The following is a 6,000-nucleotide window of genomic DNA, read 5'->3' as shown; positions in this document are numbered from 1 at the left end:
TTTATTTTATTTTTATTTTTATTTTCATTTATTTTTTGGAGATGGAGTCTTGCTGTCTCCCAGGATGGAGTGCAGTGGTGCAGTCATAGCTCACTGCAGCCTCAAATTCCTGAGCTCAAGCAATCCTCCCTCCTCAGCCTCCCAGCTAACTGGGTCTACAGGTATGTGCCACCATGCCTGGCTAATTTTTTTTTTTTTGTAGCTACAGGGTCTCACTATGTTGCCCAAGTCCTGAACTCCTGGCCTCAAGGGATCCTGACTCTACCTCCCAAATTGTTGGGGTTACAGGTATGAGCCACTGCACCCGGCCCTTGTTTTTACTTTTGGTATGAGATAAAGTAACTTTTATATTATATACCATATTCTCACTATGTTGCCCAGGCTGGTCTTGAACTCCTGGCCTCAACTAATCTTCCTGACTCCTGGTTCCAAAGTGCTGGGATTACAGGTGTGAGCCACTGCAACTGGTCCGTTTTACTTTTGATATGAGATAAAGTAACTTTTATACCATAGGGACCTAGTCACAACTTAATTCACACTATCTTTTATAGGAAACAGTCTTTTTACAAAATTTTCCTCACTCAGCATTAAGCAGTAACACTCCCCATAGTAGTTCCGGGAGAAGAAATATAATAATCTTGCTAGCTTGCCCTTGATGTTTCAGAATGCTGTACTGTTACTACTTTTTCGTAACACATTATAACAATATTTTAGCACTTGTTATTTTCACAGTGAATAAAGGAAATGATTGTATTAGTATTTATTTACTATGTTTATCAGTTGGGACAGTCCACTTCTCTCATATTTCAACTTTTATTTTAGATTCAGGGGTACACATGCAGGTTTGTTACATGGGTATATTGCATGATGCTGAGGTTTGGGGTATGACTGATCCCATCTGCCAGGTAGTGAACATAGTACCTAATAGGTAGTTTTTCAACCCTTGCCCCCTTCCCTCCAACCCCCTGTAGTAGTTCCCAATGTCTATCATTCCCATCTTTAGGTCCACGTGTACCCAATTTTTAGCTCCCATTTCTAAGTGAGAACATGTGGTATTTGGCTTTCTGTTTCTGCATTAATTTTCTTAGGATAATGGTCTCCAGCTGCATACATGTTGCTGCAAAGGACGTGAGTTCCTTCTTTTAAATGGCTGTATAGTATTCCATAGTATATATGTACCACATTTTCCTTATCCAATCCACCATTAATGGGCACTAATGTTGATTCCACATCTTTGCTAACAGCACTGCGATGAACATACAAGTGCATGTGTCTTTTGGGTAAAACAATTTCTTTTACTTTGGATATATACCCAGTAACAACATTGCTGGGTCAAATGGTTCTATTTTAATTTTTTCGACAAATCTCCAAACTGCTTTTCATAGTGGCTGAACTGCTTTACATTACCACTAACAGTTACAAGCATTGCCTTTTCTCTGTAGCCTCACCAACATCTATTTCCTTTACTTTTTAATAACAGCCATTCTGACTGGTTTGAGATGGTATCTCATTGTGGTTTTGACTTGTGTTTCTCTGATGATTAGCAATGTTGAGCTTTTTTTCATATGTTTGTCGACTGCTAGTATGTCTTCTTTTGAGAAGTGTCTGTTAATGTCCTTTGCTCACTTTTTTATGGGGTTACTTGTTTTTTGCTTGTTGAAGTGTTTAAGTTCCTTATAGATCCTGGATGTGAAACGTTTGTCACATGCATAGTTTGTGAATATCTTCTCCCGTTCTGTAGATTGTCTTTTGGCTCTGTTGATAGTTTCTTTCACTGTGAAGAAGCTCTTTAGTTTAATTAGGTCCCACCTGTTAATTTTTCTTGTCTTGCAATTGCTTTTACACGTCTCCCATATAACTAAACCGTATTTTGATTGTTTTTATTGTGGTGCTGACTTTTAAAAAAATTGTGTTTAAATACATATAATATAAAGTTTAATATATTAACCATTTTACAGTCCAGTAGTGTAAACTGTATTCACAATATTGCACAACCAATCTCCAGAACTTTGTTTTTGCTGAGTTGCAGAATTTTATATATTCTAGATATTAACTCCCTATCACATATATGATTTGCAAATGTTCTTTCCCATTCTGTAGGTTGCTTTTTCACTCTGCTGCTTGTGTCCTTTGCATTCCCAATAGTTTTTAACACCTTATCCTCAAGGCTCAGCCTGAAATGAAGAGGAAAGAAGTCACAGATCTGACCATGTCTTTTTTCTTTCCTTTTTATTCCCCCATGATCTGTCCTTCTTCCCTAATAAACAGTAGCCTTCCTATGTTACAGACTGTATTCTCCTTCTTCCTATGATCTCTAGAGTAACTGAAGTTCAGACCTTCAATCTTTTAGGAGCCTAAAAATGTACAAATCTTTTCTCTCTCAACAAACCTTGCCTCTCAAAAGCCCACTTTGACAAGAGTCCTAAATGCATTTGTGCAGTACATAGCTTGTTCTGAGATTCCTTTGAACACTGAAACTCTTCAGTTCATTAGGCTGAAAATCCCAAGACATCATGATTTAAAGAAAGGGAAGATATATCACTTTACTATTTTAAATGCATATTTTTTACACATTCCAACTTGAAGAAAAACTGCTAAATGTATTAAGTTTCCTACTCACATACATTCTTTGAATACTACTTGTGTCAAATATTACCTTGTGTTTTGAGAGACTATAATGACTCTCCTTCTAGGCAAGTGCTAACACCTTGGATGACATTCAAATCCAATATTACACAATCGACTTCCAGTAATTACTTCTCTGGCACTTTTTTCACAGATAAGTGTTGAGCAGTATCCATTGTCTTATAGCCACCCTCAGATCTTCAATGAAGCTATTTTATGGTTTAAAAAAAAAATCTTTTGTCTTATTAGAATTTTAACTTGCTTTTTCTAATATTACAATCATAATGACACGTTTTCTTGTTTAGCAGTACAATTTTACCATGGGATTTCTGGAAGAAGCCTACTCTTTGTACTAGAAGTCTGGCTCTTAAGATCAGAAATACTAACAGTGTCAAGTAGAAAATTATGACATACAATCATAGAGGTTTGCTATTCTAAATATTCTACATGAAGAATTTCTTTATGCAATGACTTGGTAGTGTAGTTTCAATGTGTACATGACTCATTAAAGTACGTCCCTAGAATTTAGGTCCAGTCCTGGGTGGGCATGGAGAAGCAGCGGTTAGTGAGTCAGCAACCACCAGAGCCAGCCATAAGAGTAGGGAGAGAGGAAGGAAATGAGGACTTCTTTAAATTAGGAGTTTAATATCAGCTTAAAGATCTGAAATAATGTCCTGCCTATACCTCTATCAGACAGAGGTTTTAAACCATGAGAAATATTTTGCGGTTAGTATGAAAACATTTTCTGGAAATTACCTAACATCATTATTCTGATACTTACAGTTGCAGTTTTTAAAAGAGGATAAGCTGCATTGTGAGTACTAAGTTTCTTGTCACAGGAAGTATTCACATAGAGTGAGCAAAACAAAGGTTTTGCTTTTAAGAATGGAAATATATTCAATAGTCAGGAAGTTATCTTGTTTCACGTATATTTTTTCACTTCCTCATTTTTATAACTTCAAAAATGCATATATCAAAGTACGTCAGCTTCCACAAGGAGTATCAGCAAGACATTGCTTTGTATTTAGCCAGTAAAAGGCAGTCAGAAGATTTTTTTCCCACATCTGCTGAACAGTTACAGTAATTTCTATTTTAGCAGTTTCCAGTGACGTAAAGGAGAACAGAAACCAATGTGCATCTTCCTTTGAAAAGAATTACAGATGTCCTAAATGCCATTGACTCAAGGGAATTTCAGGTGCTCTTGGAACCCTCTAACCTCATCCATGTGCCTCCCTCAACTCTCAGGCAGCCACCTCCCTTGCATATCCCTGGAGTGGCATCATTAATATCTTGCTCTTACTGTTTTTTGGGACATACAATAGTGTCAAAAAAATTAAAATAAAACAGATCAAGTTAGGAAAAAGGTGTTGTGTTTTTTTTCGTTTTGTTTTGTTTTGTTTTGCTTTGCTTTGTTTTGTTTTGTGATGGAGTGTAGTGGTGCAATCTTGGCTCACTGCAACCTCCACCTCCTGGGTACAAGAGAATCTCCTACCTCAGCCTCCCAAGTATTTGGGACTAAAGACGCATGCCACCATGCCTGGCTAATTTTTGTATTTTTAGTAGAGATGGGGTTTCGCCATGTTGGCCAGGCTGGTCTCGAATTCCTGGCCTCAAGTGACCTGCCCACCTCGGCCTCCCAAAGTGCTGGGGCAATCCAGTAGGTGTTAGTCACCGCACCAGACAAATTAGGAAAAAGTTGAAAGCATATTGTCATACAATAAGAGAAAGTACAGAATGCAATCGGGACGCATCAAACTAAAGTGGTATGAAGCCCCCTCCCACACACAATTACAGTGCAGCTTATGAAGCACAGATGAGAGAGTATTTTGATCTTTTTCATGATTGGCTGTTATATACTAACATTCTGTTTTTCAGGCAAGCAGAGCTATTTAAGCTGATTTGTCTATAGCTGGTTGGCTTAATTTTATTGAATCATGCTGACAAAGACAAAAGCATACATTTTGTGTTTTGCTTATAATTAGAGCTGGCATTTCAGTGAACACTTAGGTCATTTCAGAATGGCTCAAGTTTTGGCTATGTGATTATGGTTGCCCTTGAAGTATATCAAAACCATGGTCTCCATTTTTACTTTTCTTTAACAATTCTTCCCTTTGGTCATTCTCTCAGTTGAACTGACTGTGACCAATTATTCACCATTATCCTCAGTCTCTACATGTTTTCTTTCTGTAGACATCTGTTGGTTACAAACTAGAATCTTGATAGGCTCTTTTGATGATTCTTGTTCTTGTAATGTTTTCGTTCAGTCTTCATGGAGATCATCTGCTGAGTTAGTGGCTGCTGACAGGCATTTAAAACTCTTGAAAGATTACAGCACAGAGGGATATTATGACTATAAGTCATAGGAGGATAATGGCAAGCCTTTAAAAATATCCCAAATGCAAGGTCCCCAATAGCCAAGATTTAATAAATTAGATCAGTTGATTGTCCTTCCCCAATCTGGTGAATATCTGGATCTGATCTTTTAGATCTCTAAGATTTTGGGCTGCAATTCCTGGCGTATTAATGTGTAAACAGCATTTTTTTTCTAATATGGCAATTTCAATATAATAGATTTTCCTGGTTTGCAGTTTGAAAGTCTCTGGTGATGCCATTGGGTATTCTGGTTAACTTTCTGCATGGCCCACACAGCAGGGAGGAAGTTTGTCAACATATGAGCTGCTGTGGTGATTTCTCTGAAATGCATATCCAGCCCCAGCTTGTGGACCTGCAAGGCTAGGAACAACCCTAGTAGTATGATATTAAAGCTATCAGAAACCTGTCAGAATTTTTTCTATAAATCCCTTGCAGTTTTGTAACATAGCTACTTGCAAAAACTTCTAGAAAAAGCGTCAGAGTAAAAAAATAACTATTTTTGAATGACGAAAGACTTAAAATGACCACAGTTAAAGATGATGATAAGCATTTATGTAAATGAAATTGATGAGGAAATATGGTTATTTCTGTGACATATAACATTTTAAGGTAATAACCAGGATTATAACTGATTATACAGACAATAAGAAAAATAAAAAATTTCTAACAACTCTATATAATTTTTGGAATACCTATATCCACATAAATATAATCTAAAGAAGGTTTATCATCACTTCTTATTTAATAATGCTTCCCATACAATTTAACATACCAAATAAACCTAATTATTTTAACATCTCTTTTTGATAAGATTAGATATTAATCCTTTGTGTTTCTCCAGCAGCCCTCTGGAAAATCTCAAAGTTAGGTTGAGGTCAAGCAGATTTTATTTAAGATTTGGTTGGGGGAAGGTGAAATAGTCAAAAATGTCAAAAGATTTTAAACACTTAATTAAATAGGATCACGGGACACTTGAAACAATACTTAGTTATCCATGTAATC

The 6,000-nt window shown here is 36.6% G+C and overlaps 1 long non-coding RNA gene across 1 annotated transcript; it reads right to left on the bottom strand.

The window, feature by feature from the left end:
* Positions 1-794: 794 nt before the first annotated feature.
* LOC134736672 (uncharacterized) lies at positions 795-3,670 on the bottom strand. The gene is made up of 2 exons (XR_010120860.1): positions 3,407-3,670; positions 795-2,174 (listed from the first exon to the last, which is right to left on the bottom strand). It is a non-coding gene; the product is annotated as an uncharacterized lncRNA (long non-coding RNA).
* Positions 3,671-6,000: the final 2,330 nt, after the last annotated feature.

The sequence above is a fragment of the Symphalangus syndactylus genome, chromosome 5, assembly GCF_028878055.3.
Source record: "Symphalangus syndactylus isolate Jambi chromosome 5, NHGRI_mSymSyn1-v2.1_pri, whole genome shotgun sequence".
Classification (NCBI taxonomy): Eukaryota; Metazoa; Chordata; class Mammalia; order Primates; family Hylobatidae; genus Symphalangus; species Symphalangus syndactylus.
This window is presented reverse-complemented; position numbering and strand designations above follow the sequence as displayed.